We start from the raw sequence: 20,282 nt of genomic DNA, 5'->3' as shown, positions 1-20,282 counted from the left end.
TCAATGTCTTCATGCTATGTCTCCATGGTGGGAATGATAATCACCACCATACCCTATTTATTAATTATTATTATTATTATTATTACTTACAGCTAGGTATGCTTCCTGCTGACCACCAAAGAAGTAATGACGAAAAGCCCTCTTCTCATAATTTGCACTTTTCTGGGATATGAAGAGAGGTCTTTGCATGCTTGAAGTGAGAATTACAACCATTCTGAGTAACTAGTCTCATCTGAAAAAGCACTGGGAAATGAAAACATTTTCATTTCCTTTGGCAAAGCGTGGGATTTAGGAAGAAGCAGGAATAACAGTACCAAACACTCTGCTTATATTAAAAGTGATTCCCAACAAGAAAATAAATGGGAAAACATAGTGCTCTCTTATAGCAGTCACTGACTGCTATGTTATCACTTGAATGGAAGCAACCCAGAACTGCCATTAGCTAACATGGATTTTAAAAAGAAGTTATCAGATGTAGTCCAAGCAACAGCGCAATGAGATGTTGATATAGTTACTACATTATACAATTTAGTTTCTGTATATATTAAACCATGACTCTTAACGTTCTTACAAGGATAACATGAAGCTTGTGCACATTTTACATGCTTACCTAAATATACAACATGTACATAGAAATGGCTGTATCTCCCCGTCACACATACCTCTCAGCAGTAATGCAATTTGGCTCTCAGCCCTTGGACTTTAAATGAAGGATGAATGGGAACACGTGGCTTTAATGGAGAATTTGACAAATTCATGGAAGAGAGGGTCATTGATGACTGCTAGCTATAATGACTATGCTCTGCCTCCACAGTTGCAGCAGTAATGCTTCTAAATATTGGTTGGTGGAAACTGCAGGAGGCGAGAATGCTCTTAACCCAAATCCTGCTTGTGGGTTTCCCCACAGGCATCTGGTTGGCAAGTGTGAAAACCAGATGAGAAGCTGGCCTGATGCAGCAGGCTCTCCTTACGTTTAAAAGCAATGCTCGGATCAATGTTTGAATTCCCCCAGTCTGCAATGCAAGAATGCAAGGCAAATCTATATTGATTGAGTAAGCAAAAGACAGCCATTTCCCCCTCATTAACATTTGGTACCATTCCATATCCCGGAGAACACTTTCCATCACTCAAGAAAATGCCCTTAAGGGAATTCTAGAGTTCCCAAGTTAACCTCCGCACCAATCATGTCATCTCTCCTCACCCCACATGACTTGAAGATTACTCTAGCAACATGAAATTTCAGTAGTGGTAAATACGTAATCATTTCTGTGGCATTATCCCATTAACTTCAATCAATCGTTTTGCAGTCAATAACTCTATCCCATCAGAGAAGCAGCTTCCTACAACAAAACAGCATAACCCAATATGTAGCTTCAATGTCAGAATGTTTTCTTAGTACAGTACTCTCCTCAAGCATTGATCTCTAAGATGCAATCTGCTAACCATAATATTATGACTGACATCAGCTTCTTCTGTAAAAATCTGAGAGTTCACATCTACATATTCATCATGGAAAATTGCATGCGTTAAAGTAAACGAACCAACGACACAAATATTTCATCATACTCCAAGACATGTAGTTCACACATTCAGGCAAAAGCCTCAACCCACAATGAAGGTTATTGTGTTTAACCAACAGCTTCATGCAAGTGAAATAAATCCATGGAGTTGTGGTAAGCAAGCTTTCTTTACCTAGCTGGTTCTACCTAATCCTGTGCACCCAAGGAAATGAGAGTACAGTACTCTGGGGCTGACTATGAAAAGCTGCCTCTGTTTCAAATGGAAACACCAGTATGAGTTTCAACTTGCTAAAAAGTATTCACTGTGAAGTCTCCAAGAATTGGGGAAGTGCCCAGCTTGTGACTACTATACCACCCTGAAGTTCAGCAGCAAATAAGCTGAAATGCTGTATTCCTGTTTGGAACTGCCCTGCACAATAAGTTGGAGATATTTGTTGAAAGACATTATATTATATTATATTATATTATATTATATTATATTAATCATATCATATATTATATTATATAATATATATCCTGTTTCCCCTAAAATAAGACATACCCATAAAATAAGCCATAGCAGGATTTCTAAGCATTTGCGCTATATAAGCCATACCCCAAAAATAAGACATAGTGATAGGCGCAGTTCTGGAGGGTGCCAAGGAAGCGACGAGGCTGGACGCGTAATAAAAATAAGACATCCCCCGAAAATATTGAGGAAAATAAATATAAGACAGTGTCTTATTTTCGGAGAAACAGGGGGGGGGGTGTATTTTACAAGTACAGTTAAATTTCCAATTCCAGAAGCTCCACAGTCATTAAAGCACAACACAGTCAAAGGCTTTTCTACTATACCTCGGCTTTTGAAAAAAAAAATCTCCCAAACCCACACCTTGTACTCAACCAGTTACAACTGATTACTGTAGTTGAACAGATCACACACTACAACTGAAGCAGAAAATTTAGGGTTTTTTTAAACCTACTCATTGTAGAAATGTAGCTTCCAAACCCCTGGAATGCATCCATCATCATCAACTAACTTTACATATTCATAGGTTCAATCAAAAAGGCACACATACCTCATCATGCAAATACTTCAGTTGTTTCTTTATGCCAAATGCAGAAGAAACTTGCTTAGTCAAAACCAAGTCCCAGTGCTTTCAATGGGGTTCATTTCCAAGCAAACATGCTTAGGCTTGCAGTCTCACAGGCAGCTCACCAATTAACTTTCATTTTTTTAAGGCAAGAAAGGAAAGGAAATGTTCTGTAAGACTTAAACTTGACTATAGGTTTCCCATACAAATAGCAAATAAAACTATTGAGAGAGAGAGAGAGAGAGAGAGAGAGAGAGAGAGAGAGAGAGAGAGAGAGAGAGAGATTCATATTTTTTCCTACCTTAACACAATCTGCTCATTGGTGCATACATTCTGCAATGAAGGTTTATTAAACATCTGTTATAATGTAACCTGATTCCCTCCCCCCCCCCAAAAAAAACTTTACAAGTGATGCCTGGAAAACGTTTAACCCAGTGGCACTTTATATGCCAACATACTGAAGCAAAGCACTTAGGGATTTCATCATCTCATTCCAAGCAGTCGAGTTTGTCCTGTACATTTCTTTAGTGGGCCATTGATTGCTTGGGGCATGCTTTGTTTCAAAAAGCATTTTTTAAAATACTTTCATTTTTAAATCAACCTCAAGAAATCATTCACACACCACCTTTCCTTGACCACAGCACAACGGTGTCAGAATTCAACTTTCCAGTCCCCCTCTTTTTGCCAGCAGTGTTTTGTATAAATAGAAACAAAAGTACAGTATAAGCATTTGAAACTACTGAGCATCTTTCCAAAGCTAGATGAGCTTAACCACATCACAAGTTGAGAGGCGTGATACTTAATTATACGTGTGTTTTGAATTGCAGTATTTAAACTTCCATGTTCATACCACTGATTTTCTTCCTTTATTACAAAGGAATCCGTCAAACAAACATCCAACATTTTCTACGACTTGTTGTTGTTGTTGTTTCACAGACTAGTGTTACCACACTATTGGAAATTAGAATAACTAATAGCCAAGACTTCTTCACAACTTTGACACATGCAGGTGTGCTCTTGGGAGCCCCACTCCTGTCTTGAGACATCATCCACCACTGTGAGATTTAGTTAATGCAAGACTCCAGCAGATCTCTGCATACCTCAAAATGACACCCATGCTCTTAAAAGAAACTAAACACTCTACTGTTCCCCATTTTTATTGGAAATCTGGGTAGTCACAAAACACATTATAGTAACTAGCAAGTCACAACATGTAAATTCTCTGCATTAAAAAAGAGAGGCAGGCTTTAAACTGTGTGGCTAATCCAGTTATGTTTTGATGGAGGTTTCTCTCAGGTCAAGGTTACGGTCCTTGACTGAGAGGAAGTCAAATACCACAAAAAGAGGGGGGGGGGAGAGAAGGATTGAGAAAGACAAGGATTCCTACACCTAACCAACATTTTGTCCAATGCAGTAATTATTTTCTGCAAAGTAATAATTATTTTTTCCAATTATATCCACTTTTAGAAAAGAGGCAACTAAGCAGCCCAAATGATGCCTGCTCTTGTTGAAGAAAACACAAGACACCTAAGGTTTGATGTTTAGTTCACACAGTAAACACATACAAAACAAAACATTTCATTGTTTGGCCAAGTATTCCCACAAGAAAACACCCGTCCTGGGTGTTCTGAATAATAAGCTAAAGGCCACAGTAAGTAACTAATAACAGATTACTCTGAGAATAGGTACAGTACCTGGACCGGCAGCTACCGACAAGATGGACAAAAAAAATAACTATGAATGACTCCTCCAATTACAACCTCTTCTTCACCATGCCCCTTGGTACTTTTACCTTCAACTACCGAGGTTAAAATTATCGGTGCAATGCCAACATCAACCATTTTGACATGAAAATGTCACATTACACACTACAAAATAATTCTTGAATTGAATTTCAAGAATTGAAATACTGTAAAGGCAATGGCTTCTTTTTTGCATGCTTCCCACTTGAGCATGAATGAGGAGCCTGCTGCACTCCAGATTGTCATTGGACTTCCAATCCCATCAGTCCTGACCACTGGACATTTTAAAAAATGTACTTGTTCACCTTCCAAAGCAATTATTTGGGGACATTTTATCAGACCATTGGCATTCAACTCGTGGGTTGCAGCCACAGTTGGTGGCACCAACCAACTGTTTTCGGTTTGGGTTCTCCAGCACCAAATAAAAAATTTCAACAGAAAAGATAGAGAGGGGTGAGAAAGGATGAGAGAAGAAAGACCTTTAAAAACTAAAAAGGTGCATCTCATGTCCAACCAGGTTGATGACTATTGATCTTCAGACAGCTTTATTACAAAAGTTTATATTATACCAACTGTGTGTGTCAGTTTTAGCTTGAGAAACTAACTCTGGTGGCCTTTTGGCTGATGCCCTGGTGGTCCGCTGGAATGCAGAGCTAACCAGGGCTATCGACTGTCTGGCTCCGAAGCGCACTCTCCAATTGCAGGGAGCCCAGATGGCTCTGTGGTTTCCCCCAGAGCTAAGGGCGATAAAACAACTATTGAGACGGCTAGAGCACCGGTGGTGGAAAACCCACTCCAAATCAGACCGAACACAGGTTAGAGCTCAATGTTGAGTCTACCAAGTGGTGATAGCGACAGTGAAGAGGACCTTCTTCACCACCTCTATTGCATCTGCAGAAAATAGTTCCAGGAGACTCTTCCAAGTGGCCCAGTGTTTAACAGATCCACCTTCACCATCAGGGTCCAGTGAGGACCCAAATATCTCCTGTGGTGACTTTGCAAAGGTTTTCGCAGATAAAATCACTCAGATTCAAAGGGAGGTAGACCACACCATAGGGGCAGGGCTGGGGTAGGAGAGTGATAGAGCTCTGACTAGTCAGGTTGTATGGGATCAATTTCAATCTGTTATCTCCGATGATGTGGACAGACTGCTTAGATGAGTGAAACCACCCACCTGTCTCCTTGATCCTTGCCCATCCTGGCTCATAAAAGCAAGCCAGGCAATGGGCTTTGTGGGGTGGTAAATGCTTCCCTCACAGAGTCTTCACAAACCCACTTCTTAAAAAACCATCTTTGGACCCAGCCATTATGGCCAATTATAGTCCAGTCTCAAATATTCCATTTTTGGGCAAGGTGATTGAGCAGTTGGTTACTGAACAATTCCAGGCATGTCTGGAGGATGCGGACCATTTGGATCCCTTCCAGTCAGGGTTCAGGCCTCATCATAAGACTGAAACTGCCTTGGATCCGCTGGTCAAAGATCTCCAGTGGGCTAGGGACAGAGGTGAAAGTTGTTTCCTAGTTCTGCTGGATCTCTCAGCGGCCTCTGACACCACTGACCATGACATCCTTCTGGACCATCTAGAGAGGTTGGGAACTGAGGGGGCACTGTTCTACAGTGGTTCCGCTCCTTCCTCCTGGGCCATGTCCAGAAAGTGGTGTTGAGAGGGCAGTATTCAGACCCCTGGGCCCTCACTTGTGGGGTACCTCAGGGCTCTGTCCTCTCTCCCATGCTTCTTAACATCTATATGAAGCCGCTGGGAGAGATCATCAGGGGGTTTGGGCTGGGTGTTCAGTAGGCCTGGGCGATATATCAATATATCGCCCAAGACTAGTATGAGGGGCAGACCGCAATGACAGTTTCACCCAGAGGTATATCGTTGGTGAAACTGCTGCCTTCTGAATCCCTCTGCTACCAGTGCCAAGGGAGAAACAAGCTGCAGCCAGGCACTGGAGGCAGAGGGACTCAGAAGGCAGCAAGCAGTTTCACCAGCGATTTACCACTGAGTGAAACCGCCATCGTCTGCCCTCATACCAGCAGAAGGGCGCTGTTGCCCTCACCTCAGCCAAGCAGTTTTTTTAAGCCCCTGACATGCCACTGGCTTGCACGAGCGAGCGGCAGTGTGGGGGCTCCGTTAAGGTGCTCCCCTCCCCAGCTGAGAGAGCCCTGATCTGGCTCCTGCTTGCACACCAGCAGGAGCAGGATGGGGGCTGCAAAGTTGGGGAGGTGCGGGCTTCCTCACACTTCTCGTTTAAGGGGGGCAGCTGCCGTTCCCCCTCAAGGGAGAAGTTTAAAGGATCCCCCGCCTCTAGCTGTCCTTCTGGAACTGCAGTCCAATCATTATTCCTGTCATACTAACCGTCACAGCAGTGCAGAATGCTTAGCAAACCAAAGAGAGGTCAGTGTTGAGAATGCAACTGTCTGCGCAGGAGAAAGAAAGGACATTTCTTCCGGGATGTGAAAAAAAGCCAGAGTGCTACTTGACACTGTTCGGCCTGTCTGACTGAGACAAACATCTGAGTGCTTCTCTTGTAACAATAAAGCATGGACATTCCAACCGCTTGCTTCAATGATGGTTTCAGAGTTTGAAGCATTAAAATAGAGCAGCACGGGGTTTCCCATGAAAGGCTTCACCTGGCTTGCAGAATAAGCTGGTTACCTTATGAGTACACACACATATGGTGATTTCACTCTGGGTTCAGCAGTTCTGGTTGCCCAGCAGACCTTGAGAAGTCTACTGCTACCGTAGGTAAGTGAGGTGGGGGGGCAGGGGGGAGAAACAGCAGAGAGTTAGGTATTGTTGTTGGTCACCCTCCAGACAGCATATAAGGATTAGCCTATAAACTTGGTAGTTTTCACTGGGATATTCAATACAAGCCCTAGAGTGGTTCTCCCTGTGATGAGAAAACCTGACACTAGACATTAGCCTAGCAGAGAGGAAGCAGCACAGGAACAATTGGATGCCAGGAATACTGTGGGGGAAGGGGAGGGGCTGAGTGAGGAAAAGAGATTTCTGACTGCAGTGTGCCTTAAAGGTCCTTAGCAGTTGTTCCTTCCTTAGGAGATTTCTATGGCTAGGGACCCATTAAGAGACATTCACAAATCTGTCCAGATCAAGTTCCTGAACCAAAAGAGAAAAGCAAATAAACCAAAGCAGAACCCATGATATTAAGGACACAAACATTCAATGTTGTTGTGCACACGTAAATAGCATGCTATTCTAAGCCTGTTGGGATTAACATCCTGCTATGTTGTTTGGTAGGCTGTGAGAAGGTTTTACTTAATAACAAATTCTAGATGTTGCTGGATGACAACTCTCACCATCCCTGGCCATTGGGCTTGTGCTGCCTGAGGCTGCTGGGAGTCACAAAGAATGTTTCAAAGTAATGGGTCCCATTCATCCTTTCAAAGCATTCTACAAACCAACCAGTAATCCTGTTTTACAGATAGGAAGGTGAAACAATCCATAAGGTCTTGAAATAAGTTCAACGTAAGGGGTTTTTCCAAAGTCCAAACGAATAGAAGCACCTTTGAGCCTACCTATCTGTGTATCATATTGTTAAGGCAGAACAGAAAGCAAATGATACTCCCCCCCCCCAAAAAAAAGCCAGATGTACATTCTACTAGATATCGGTTTTACAGATGTGCCAAATGTAAGAAACGCACTTTCCTTTCCTTTTAAAGGAACACTCAGACTGGAGATTTAAACCAGTCTGAAATGTGAAATATAAACCTCTCAGCAGCTACCCAGGGGCATCAGGCATCCCTTCCACATTCTGTAAGATCAAGCACAAAACTCAAGAGAGAAGAAAAAAACTTAATAGGCTTTTTCTACTGTCAGCTGCGGCAACGCCCCCACCGGCCCTCAAGCAATGAAACGAGGACGCCTGTTGCCTAAACTCTTTGGAGTCCGCAAATGCGATTTCTCCCTATCTGATCAGCGACAGCCCGCGCCAGGTTCCCTTCGCAGAAGGGCTCGCAGCACAGAGCAGGCGCAACAGGGATCAGCCAGGAGAGAGAACCCTTTGGCCTGAGCTGCGACATCCTTGCCAACTTTCCCCTTAAGTGCCTGGCACAAGCTAAAGCTGGCGGGTGGCGGCGCGGGGGGGGGGAGGGAGAGAGGGGGGAGTGAAGCCATGTCTCTCCCTCCCCCTCCCTCCCGGGCGCAGGGCGGAGAGAAGGCGCAGAATGCCGGCGGGCCAATGCGGCCGAGGCGGAGCCCAGCCAGAGCCGGCGCCAACAGCAGCAAAACGCCAGGGGGAAAGAAAGGGCAAGAGCGACTTGGAGTCCAGCAACTCGCAGGAAGGCCAAGGCCGCCGGCCAATGGGGAGACCCCCGCCGCTGCGCCCGCGCTCCCCATTGGCCCAGCCGCGCGCCCCGCCGGAATGGGGGAGGCCACGGAGAAGGGGGGGAAGAGTGGGGAGACGGAGACGAGGAGAAGCTCTCCACAGCTCCTCGCGCCAACTTGACAGCGACTCTCTTCCACACACATATATCTATAAATCTCGCCTCAGACCCCACTGCCGTAGCACTTTCGAAACGCGGGACACCCACCCGAAGTTGCGGCGCCCCAAAGTTCCCTCGCGACCTTTTCCCGCGGCGCCCGCGAAGTGCAGCGGCGGCGCCTCACGCCCCACAAAAGCCCAACCGCGGCTCTGGCGGCCCCCGGACTCGGGGCTCCCCTCAGGCTCAGAGTCCGCGCTCTCTCTCTCGCTTACCCGCTGCGCCGCAATTCCAGCTTTGAGGAGCCGGAGGGCAAAAGAGACGAGCGGCGTTCAGTTTTCCCTTTTCCTCCGCCATCCCCTCGCCCCCCTCACCTCGCCGAGCTTCCCGCCGAAGCGCAGCAGCCCTGCAGTGGCGCTTTATTACCTTCCGCAGAGGCGGCGGGACGCTTCGCCTCGTGCGCCTTAGGCAGCTGCTGGATATGTGAGTGTGTCTGTGCGCGCACTCCTCGTCCCTGGGTTTCTCGCGCTCTTCTTTTTCTCCTTCCCCCCCCCCACCCCTTTTTGGGTCCGCTCGCCGCCCAGTGCGCGTGCTCAGCACCGGCCGGGACCAGCCGAGGAGCGCCTTCCTCGCCTACTTTCTTCGACGGAGCCGCAGCACCTGCCTTTCCTCCCCCCCCCCCGGTGACGTCACGGCATTCCTCAATACCTGGCCCAGAAGCGGAGCGGGGAGAGATCTCGACTCTCTGCTTCTCCCTCGAACAAGTAAGACACACGTGAGCGCAAACGCCGCAGGACAAACCCGTACACTTTGTTCTGTGTCGCTTTGGGGATCGATCCTCCTGGGTGTCGCATCCCGCAGAGCCCACTCCCGCCCACCTCGGTTGCTGTGACTTTAACAAAGCCGACAGCCTTTGACCAGGTGAGGCATATACCCCATCGCTTCATCTACTGGCTGCATTTCTGCCTGCTCTTAAAGGCTAATAAAAGTTTTGTTAGAGCAGGGCAAAGGCGGACTCTGCAAGTGTCCCTATTTTCCAAGAGGACGTTACTGATTTTTCTAATTGCCGTCCTGGTTTCCGATTGGATCCTGGAATGTCCCGCTTCTCCTTTAGGGTGTCCCTCTTTTCATTGGAGAAATGTTGGATGGTATGCAAACAAAAAAATAAAAAAATCCCTTCCAGTAGCACCTTAGAGACCAACTAAGTTTGTCATAGGTATGAGCTTTCCTGTGCACGCACACTTCCTCAGATACCTTCATGGAGGGTATGCAGTTATCCGACCCCTGAGCTGTCTGAAGGCAATTCTGTATAGGGAAGGGTTTTTTTTAAAATGTTTAATGTTTTCTTATGTTTTTATATATGTTGGAAGCTGCCCAGAGTGGCTGTGGCAACCCAGTCAGATATGTAGGGGTAGAAATAGTAAAAAATGTCCTTATGGAATGGGACTGTCCCTATTTTCATCGGAGAAATGTCGGAGGGTAGCATCTAGTCTGGCTTCAAGTTCTCACAGGCAGAAGCCCACAAGCAAGACATGAGCCATAGGAACCAACTTCTAGGGCCCAAGGAATGCTTTGATGGTGTTTCCTGCTTGGCAGGGGGTCGGACTGGATGGCCCTTGTGGTCTCTTCCAACTCTATGATTCTATGGTTCTAAGGTTCCTTTGGCTCCCCCAATGAAAGTTTTTGAGGGGGCCAGCCCCCCCCCAAAAAAATTGATGGCTATTTGCCATTCAAATAGTGTGTGCACCACATCATGTGATAAATTATGGGGGGCTTACCTGCCCCCTCAATATTTTATTCAGGTTGGCACCCCTGACCTGAGCCATTAGTGTCCTCTACATCTGGGATTCCCAACAACAAGATGGAGGCAAAACACAGCCATTGTCTTGTGGGAGCAAATTCCATAGTTTATGAATTAAACCGAGCCCCTTCAGGAAAACAATGTTGGTGCCTCTCCCAGGGGAATTGCAGTGATGCAGCTAACTCATCCCCTTAGAACAGAAGTAGGTTTGGCATTTACTGACACAAAAGAATCTGGAGTCATAACTGCACAAAACCGATTGCTGCTGATTATGAAAGTAGACAGCAAGAAGTGGTAAAACACAAAACCACAGTGGTTTGAAGGTGCAATAAAAAGAATTTTTTTAATGTGTCAAACCATACACGAGTTCCTAAAAGGAAACAGAGATTCAAAATCTGCTTTGGGCTTTGCTGGCAATAAAGAGCATGGGCATGCATGATTGCTTAGTCATTCAGACTGCAATCCTGGAAGTAAGCCCTACAGGATTCCATGGAACGTTTGAGCAGGCATGCATGGGATTTCTTTTTGCGAATGATGATCTCTAAGCACCAGTTTACAATATTTAAAATTGGGAATAAGTCCCAGAATTGTTCAGAAGATGAATAACAGCCTGCCCTGACCTGTGTTTTCTTGGCAATAGCTCCCAAGGTCTCAATGGCACTTGCCTCCAAGTAAATAAGGTTAGGACTGCAGCCTAAAATATGGACCAGGCTGTCAGCCTTAATCTTCTAAGCTGGGATCATGCCACTTGTATTTGGCGCTGTGCTATACTTAGTATGCTATTGGCATTAAATGGTAAGTTACCAGTGAGGCTGACTGACAAGATAGAAAAGGGGATTGGGGCTCTTGTACATTTAATTGTTGTAAAAAAGAGGCAAATTTGAGCAGATGTAACTTTTCTCCACCCAATACATGACAAAATTCCACTTCATCCACTTCTTCCAAAATTCCGTCTTGTACCCAACTATTACAGGGACAAGAGATTTGTTCTCTGTTAGACCTGGACACCTAAATAGACATAGGGGAGGTTTTTCCCCCCTACTCAAGGTAACTTCCATGTGCATCAATCCAGGATCTAAATTCCATGGAAGACTTAATAATAGAGAACATTGGTGACTTGGCACTACTTTAAATGAATAGGTAACTGAGCTGAGCACGTCAAGAGGGCATTGTGCTCTTTGATCCAAGTATTTTAAAAGATGAATGGACTGTGCTAAATGCCGTCTTGCTTTATTGCCACATGAAAGGAAATTATGTTTACTTTCATTATGGTTTGCTCTGGAGAGAAAGCACACACACAAAAAACCACCATAAGAGAAGCTGTCACATCATGAGAATGCATACCTGTTTGGTGAGTAAACACATAACTCAGATCGCATTGATGAAAATGGTACTTACAGGGCATTAAATTAACTAGGTGGCTCATGCAGGCTATTCAGTGAAGCTAGCACCTGAAGATGTAGATGTAGACCTACATTTAGAAGAGCATCTGTTGCCTTAAAGGTCAGCTCTGCTTGATCACCTGTCTGCAAACTCATAAGGAGAGGAAATACATCACATAGATCTTTTAACACTAGTCCACTGCTGTTTACATGAAGGGTGGCAGAGACATCATCACCCAAGGAACGTGGTATCTGAGCTTCAGTTTCTAACTTGAAGTTGGTGAAGACCATTCCACCAAATCTGGAAGACAAAAAGGAATTTCTCGTGTTTCTGTGGTTGCTAATCTTAGAATTTTGAAGTGTCAGGCATAGCTCTAGTGGCTTTAGCCCAAACGTAGCAGAGTTTTCCTGCACAGCGCAGAAGCTAGTTGAGGTGGAAATGACTAGTCGGCTAGACGCAGAATAACTATTTACAGGATTTATTAAAAGAAAATAAAAGCAGCAGAGTTTCTGCATACAAAGCAAAGCAAAATAAATCCTTTCTCTCTCCAACCATATACACAGCACTTCTACTCCTAACACCTAACAAAAACCAACTGTGCTAGCATTCCTAGATAACAGAGTTCAGTGCTGGTCGTTAACCAATCAGAGAGAGTAGTTTCTAGGTCAGGCAGACCTTGGCTTTCTGCCAAGAGTAAATTGACACTGCCTTGAGTTAATTGTGTGAAGTCAGAATCTGTAAGTTTCCCATGAGAACCAATTAACCAATTAACAGAAACTGAACAGCTAAACATAATATATTTTGAAACAAAAATGCATTCCCCCCCCAATAGCCCAAAAATGCTGACACAGAAGGTGGACTGGGGTTTTTATTTAGACATTTCTACCCACTTACTTTAATTTTATAAATAAGTTCAAAGCATCTCACAAAATGACTGAAATACACCAAAATATAGCATTACCAAAATAATAACTAACAAAATATTACTAACAAAAATACAGTCTCATGTAACAAACATAGGTTAAAAGAGGTTAAAGAACAGGGAGAAATAATTATTAACTGCCATTAAATGTTCAGTGGAATAAAAAGGGCTTAGCAGAACACTTGAACTTAACAGGAGCCCTGCTGAATCGGGTGAAAGGCACATCTAGCACAGCATCCTGGGCTCACAGGGGCCAGGAAGATGACTATGGAGAAACCTTCAACTAGGCCATTAGCACTCTCCCTGCTTGTGATCTCCAGCAACTGATATTCAGAGGCACAATGCCTCCAACAGTAGAGTTAGAAAATGTTAAAACTTTTGAAGCCGGTGAACTTTTGAAGTGCTTTCGCCTGTTGCTCTGTCTTCCCAGGCTACTGTGGAGAAAAGCTGCACATAGATCATGGATTCCAACAGAAAAAGCCATCATGACGTCAAAGCTTAAAAGAGAGGGAGCCAGCCACCCTTTCCTAGCAAGTAAGTTCCATAATATGGGTGCTTCTTCGCTCCCAATCACTTCTGAGGGTGGTGGAATGCACACCAGGGCCTCCAGCATTGAACAAATGCAGTGGGTGGACAGATTGTATGGGCCATATCTCCGTGGTAAAGCATCTGCTTTGCATACCCTCCAATGAAAATAGGGACATCCCACAAGGATAATTTTACTATTTATATCCCACACATCTTACTGGGTGGCCCCAGCCACTCTGGGCAACTTCCAAAATACATTAAAAAATAATAGAACCAGTGCTCATTGAGAGGCAGTATTTCAATATGAGTAGGAATCCTAAACATTTTTTGGGGGGGGGGGGAGCACTGAATAGAACATTAAACATTTAAAAAAACCTTCCCTATACAGGATTGCCTTCAGACGGCTCAGGGGTCGGATAATTCCATACCCGCCAACATTTCTCCAATGAAAATAGGGACGTCCTAAGGAAAAGTGGGACATTCCAGGATCAAATCATAAACCGGGACAGCTTCTCTAAATCAGGGGTGTCCCTGGAAAATAGAGTCTTGGAGGCTCTGGCTTTGTGGGCAGAAGTTCCCAGGTTCAATCCCCAACATCTCCAGTTAGACCGGGAATGTTCCTCCAGATCAGCGGCACAGCCATGGGCACCCGCATGGCCCCACAGTATGCCAACATCTTCATGGCAGATTTAGAACATCGTTTCCTAGACTCCTACCCACTCAAACCTCTCTTGTACCTACGATACATTGACGATATTTTTATTATCTGGACACATGGACAACAGACCCTGGAAACCTTCCACCAGACATTCAATGACTTTCACCCCACCATCAACCTAACAATGAACCAATCTATGCAAGAAATACATTTTTTGGACACTGCTATAAAAATACAGGATGGACGTATAGACACCACCTTATACAGAAAACCAACCGACCGACAAACATACCGTATCTACATGCTTCTAGCTACCATCCCAAACATACCAAACAATCCATCGTATACAGCCAGGCCCTACGTTACAACCGTATCTGTTCCAACTCTACAGACAGAGAATCTCACCTAAGAGATCTACAGCAAACCTTTTTAGAACTAAAATATCCACCTGATGAAGTTAAACAACAGATCAACAGAGCCAGACTGATACCTAGGGAGAACCTGCTGCAAGACAGACCCAAAAAAGAAAATAACAGAACACCACTAGTCATCACATACAGCTCCCAAGTTAAAACAGTACAACGCATCATCAGAGATCTACAGCCTCTCCTGGACAATGACAGCTCCCTTTCTCAAGCTCTGGGAGGAAGACCTTTCATTGCCTACAGACAGCCACCCAATCTTAAACAACTCCTCACCCACAATAATACAACCACCAGACTTAACATGGACACTGGTACCGGAGCCTGCAATAAACCCAGATGCCAACTTTGCTGCCACATACACCCGGACAACATCATTACTGGCCCCAACAACATCCAACATACCATCTCAGGACTATTTAATTGCTCATCTTCTAACATTGTGTATGCCATCAAATGCCAACGGTGCCCTTCAGCTCTCTATATTGGACAAACAGGCCAAACCCTACGCCAAAGGATAAATGGACATAAATCTGACATCAGGAACCATAAGACTGAAAAACCAGTAGGAGAACACTTCAATCTCCCAGGACATTCTATACAAGATCTCAAAGCAGCTGTTTTATTACAGAGAAATTTCAGGAATAGACTGGAAAGGGAAGTTGCTGAATTGGAAATCATTACCAAGCTTAAAACCATGGAAGCACCTGGGATGAATAGAGACATCGGATTCTTATCTCATTATGCATGATCAAGCTTTCTTTAGCACCTCAGCCCAGGACTAATTGCAGCCATCAGCAGCCATTAACATCCATCTACAGGTTTACCACTCCCATCAGCCCATCTCCCACTCCCACCCACCCTCTGTATATATATAGGGTCTGACACTTCTGTTTCTAGTGTATCTGAAGAAGTGTGCATGCACACGAAAGCTCATACCAAAATATAAACTTAGTTGGTCTTTAAGGTGCTACTGAAGGAATTTTTTTATTTTGCTTCGACTCAGACCAACACGGCTACCTACCTGTAACGGGAATGTCCCTGGTTTGAAACCCTGGAAACCCATTGCCAGTTTGTGTAGACGGTACTGACTCAGTTTTCAGACATCCTAGCCCCAAATCACTGTCTTTGTAGGTAAAACCAGTGCATCTACAATATATTATACAGAGTGTGCATCTCTTTCTGCAAATGCTTAGCGCTCCTGTTGTTGTAGTAGACAATAAAGAGCTGGACAGAGAGACTGGTAGGCAAGCATAAGGATAAAAGGTGGAGGGGATAAGATGCTGCAAATGTGGGAGTAAAACAACCATTACAGTAGTGTTTTCAAATCCATGGGTTCTTGAGTATCCTTAGAGATACAAACACCATCATTTGGGCATCATTATTTTAACCCTTTATGTGTAGGAGATTGGGGTCAAGGCAAAACAGTGCTGCAAAGAGCTGGAGCAATTGCATTGATGCTGTTATTTGCCACCCACACCACATACTTTCTGGATCATAGTACAAACTGTACAAAAGTACATAGCAGATAAGGCAATAACTTTTGACTAATGCCTGCTGGTGTAAGATTATTCAGGGTTCAAGTTTGTATAAGATCCTTATCAGGCAGGAGGAGAGATTAGAAGCTGCAGGTATAGAGGAAACTGGTTTAGAAATGCAAATGTTTTACTCATCATGTTGCAATGTATTAGTGGTAGTATGCTGGAACCCAAATAACACCTCTTCTAAACACATCTACACTTAGATCTTGAAGGCCTTGAGTTGAATCTAAATTCCATTTGAAGCCACAAGACCTGCTTCCCAGTAAATGTGTTTAGGATCAGTGTTTTACTTGGACGAAAGCCTCATTGACCTTAAGATAGTATTTAAACACACACAAGTAAGCCTGCAGTATAAGTTTCTATATTTCTTCTACAAAACAAGAAACACAGAACAAGTTGTCATTTGCATACAATATACATCTTGTAAAAATGTTGTAGAGCATTCATTTTGAGGGTGAAGTGCTGGCTAATCTTTCTATTCCCTTTCCCCTGTTTGGGGTATGCCACTTTCTGGAATGACTTTTAGTCATCCTTGCTGTCTGTATTCCCTTTTAGTCTACCTGCTAAAGAATTCAGTTTTAATTCAGAATTTGCATTCTCCTACCTGCAGCAATACAAATTGTTTCCATAAAAATCATTGCCTTTACAAGGATGCCAAGCTGTGACTCTCCAGAGGTCATTGAGCTCTGTTATGAGCTCTAGTCAGCATGGCCCCTGATCAGGGATGGTGAGCTCTGGATTCCAACAACATTTGAAGGGCCATTAGTTAGCCACCTATGCCTTACAGCAAGAGCAATTACACATTATTAACTTGGGGAGTTTGTTTTCATGGTTGCAAAGTCCATATTAACCAGAATTATAAATATTAGGGCCACACTGTTTGAAACATGGTTTCCTGTGTGCAATGTGTTAATGTAAGGATTCTGTCTTGGTTAGTGCAAAGATAGCCTTATATTACCTGATTTTTTAGGGCTTGAAAGCTTGTCACATTCTATTTCCCCCCTTAAATATCTCATTTTACACAATCTTCCTCCAAGCCATCTCATCTGACAGTTTTAGTGCACAGTCATTCTTATTGTCTTCCCTCTATTACTTATATTAATAGGGAAAGGACAGTAATATTTGTTCTTTAAAAAAATGACTTTAAAGCACATAAAACTGACAAGGGAACTTGAAGTCATGTGTCCTGAAAGACCCCCTTGGCAAAATAGGGTTAGAGCTTTTGGTCTGACAGCATCTTTTCAGATCAGAGAACAGGAAAAAATGAGTGCATAATCTTTTTATTCAAAGCAAATTTTGGCTTCAGTCCCCCTCAGAGCTGTCTGCACTTGTATATTGTCTTGATCCCATCCACTGGGCAAACTCATTGTGCGGTTATTTGGAATAGGGCCTTCTTTGTAGTAGCACCTCAGTTGTGCAACTCCACCCTCCCTGCTGTCATTATACAACTGATACTGGCAGTGTTAACCTTTTGATGCCTTTCGATAATGCACCTGTTTGCCCATACTTTTTCAGGGGACTGATGAGTAGTGTGCAATCTGTCAGCTGATTTTATAATGTTGAGGGCCAGAAGTTATCTACCTCTGTTTTAGAGATTGGCGTTGCCATATATATCTTAACTAAATGTGCACACATTTAATAATTACAATTTTATGCTGCTCTCCCTCTGAGAAACTCACTACGTATGGTTTCCAGGCAATACTCCAATTTGCTATTCATTTCTTTTTAGTATTTATATGCCATCCAATAACCAGATCCTCTGGGTGGCTTACAATAACCATAAAAACCTTAATCTAAAATTATAAATCATACAAACAAGAATGCACCCTACAAATCTAGTTCTCTTTAACCCACAGGTCTATTTGTGGAATAAGTTTATACTACCAATGGTGAAGAATATCTTTTTGTGACTAGGGTGCTCTTTGAATCTAATGCTTTGAATGCCCTGCTGAAGCTCAGATAAGGAATGAGAGTCATCTGAAGCTGCCTTGAACACCCTACTACTTGGGGAAAGAGGAGTGTGGAAGAACATATTATTGCACATGGGTTGGTTGCCAAAGTTCACCTAAGTCTGGAAAGAGCATATAAAATGCTTTGTCTACAGGGGAGGGCATGTTGGCAGCCTTCCTTGTGAAAAGAAGGTAGGAATTCAGACCATTTCCTTGCACTGAGTATCCTTTCGTGATTTTAAGCAAAGAAGCTTTCATAACAGTGTCTAAGATACAAAAGTATGGCCCCCTCCAGACATTTGGGGGGGGGGCATGTGAGCATATTCTGCAACAGGTCAGTAACACAATAATAGTGCATTAGTGGTGGATTTATAGTAGACAATAATTCCACTTTATTAGCTGTTCTGCAGTGCTTCCCTAATGCTAACAATTATTGCTGTCTGCAGGAGCACATTTGCACTATAGTGCAACGAAAGCAGGACAAAACCTTTTTGCTAACATTTGCAGTGTGAAAAGTTACAGGATTTTAGCATCAAACTATGGGATATGAATTGAAAGTGGAGACAATAGATGTACTATTTCCTGTTTACCTGTTTGCTTTGTAACACAGTAAAAATCAATTTTTAAAAACCTATGTAATATGCAAAGGAAATAAGTTTGACTGGCTCAAAACTTTAGTAGGAGCAAGTAGTATTGAGGGAATGATTGTGTGTAGCCATCCTTGTAACGACATGAGTGCTGATTATCATTAATGTTCAGTTAAAATGATTTCTAAAGGGGACCTATGTTAAGAGAAGCAAATGGGCCAGAAGCTATATGCAAGGCTAATCTATCCAGCCCTCAGCTGCCATGCATAAAAATTGTCAAGTACCTGTGACTGCCTGTGCTCTGGTCCATGGGGTCACGAAGAGTCGGACATAACTAAAGGACTAAACAACCTGTGACTGCACTTAATTGAGAGCAAGCCCTGCTCCCAAGTGGAATATATTTCTGAATAAGATGCTTAGGGTAGTGCTGCATGATAACTTGGAATTATAAAAGAACAATAACCTGCCCAAGAGCTTAGTGAGGAATTAGTGAAGACAATATAAAGAAGAAGGGGAAAGGGGACTAATTTTGAGGAAAGAAATAAAATGGTGCAATTAGAAAAATGCCGGCTGAAGCAAGCTTTAAAAAAAAAAATGTCTTGAAGGTTCACAGAGATACAACAGAACAGATTTCAAAACAGGCAAAGCAATCCAAACAAAGAAGAAGAAAAAACCTGAAAGGAACATCTGCAAGAGAAAGAAAGTATGTAGTAAAAATATGAGGTTTGGAAAGAATAAAGATAATGAGTAGGAAAAAATATCAGCCAATTAGAAGTATTATTACCCTTTCACAACACTTAATAAGTGTTCAAGGTGTGCAGAGAAATTACCCATGGTTTTACTCATGGGGGGAATAAAGCAAAACTTGAGAGAGGCACAAATATTCTATATGTTGCAGCTAAGTATGTTTAGACTGTACATTCTTTGGGGCAGATACTTTTTTCGTTACAGTTACTCCATGTTAATCCCATACACACTGGTAACTCTTACAACCATAATAATAATAATAATAGAAGCCCCACTGAATTTAGTGGGATGCACGCCATCTTAAACGCACTTGGGAACATAGTCTTAAATAATACTTTTCTCATTAGATTTTGTATGTAATCCCCCAGCGAATCCCACAAATGTATTATTCATAAAAGAAATGTACTTTTCCCCCTAATACCCGTAGTTCAGGTAGGGGCTTTACTATAGTGGGGGTGCCCATAGCAAGCTATGGCAAGAAACAAAAACTCTTTCAGCCCTAGACAACTGGAGAATGGATTGGACACTGAGAATGTAAAGGATATTCCCCACCCCTTAATATTCAAAACAACAGCAGCAAGTATTACAATCAATAGACCAATGACCACAAAAACTATAAATCTTTAGCCATTAGACTAATTGTAGCTCCCTCAAACTTCTAGTATAACAGAAGCTCTTTTCTGAAACCTCCCTGGCTATTAAGCTACATGAAAGTACATTGCTTGCCTATCATGAAGTATTAAAGATTTATAATATTCATTCAAATGCATTCAAAATGTCCATCTCAAATTAATGCTGCTTTCTTCAGAATCATTGCAAAGGAGATTTATTGCAGTGAAAATGCAAAGAGGTGTGATCTAGCTTCAACTTGGCATATTCAAGTCCCATCAATTTCAGTGCAAATTTCAATATTTAAGTGAATCCTAAAGCCCTTAATTTTGGATGAAGAGCATCCTTCTTCTCTT

The 20,282-nt window shown here is 43.2% G+C and overlaps 1 protein-coding gene and 1 long non-coding RNA gene across 9 annotated transcripts in view; one reads left to right on the top strand and one right to left on the bottom strand.

Moving 5' to 3' along the window:
- MTUS1 (microtubule associated scaffold protein 1) overlaps positions 1-9,606 on the bottom strand; it is a 109,936-nt gene extending 100,330 nt beyond the window's left edge. For 2 of the 8 annotated variants that reach the window (XM_060278833.2, XM_088659085.1), the window contains exon 1: positions 9,206-9,334. The gene's annotated coding sequence lies outside the window, so the exon portion shown is untranslated. Of the gene's footprint in view, positions 1-8,890; positions 9,335-9,487 lie in introns of those variants that run through there. The other 6 variants (XM_035112824.3, XM_088659089.1, XM_060278831.2 and 3 more) reach the window with 5 other exon arrangements.
- Positions 9,405-15,463, top strand: LOC132592652 (uncharacterized). The gene is made up of 3 exons (XR_015947857.1): positions 9,405-9,543; positions 13,316-13,419; positions 13,802-15,463. It is a non-coding gene; the product is annotated as an uncharacterized LOC132592652 (long non-coding RNA).
- The last annotated feature ends 4,819 nt before the right edge of the window (positions 15,464-20,282 follow it).

The sequence above is a fragment of the Zootoca vivipara genome, chromosome Z1, assembly GCF_965207765.1.
Source record: "Zootoca vivipara chromosome Z1, rZooViv2.hap1.1, whole genome shotgun sequence".
NCBI classification, from domain to species: domain Eukaryota; kingdom Metazoa; phylum Chordata; class Lepidosauria; order Squamata; family Lacertidae; genus Zootoca; species Zootoca vivipara.
This window is presented reverse-complemented; position numbering and strand designations above follow the sequence as displayed.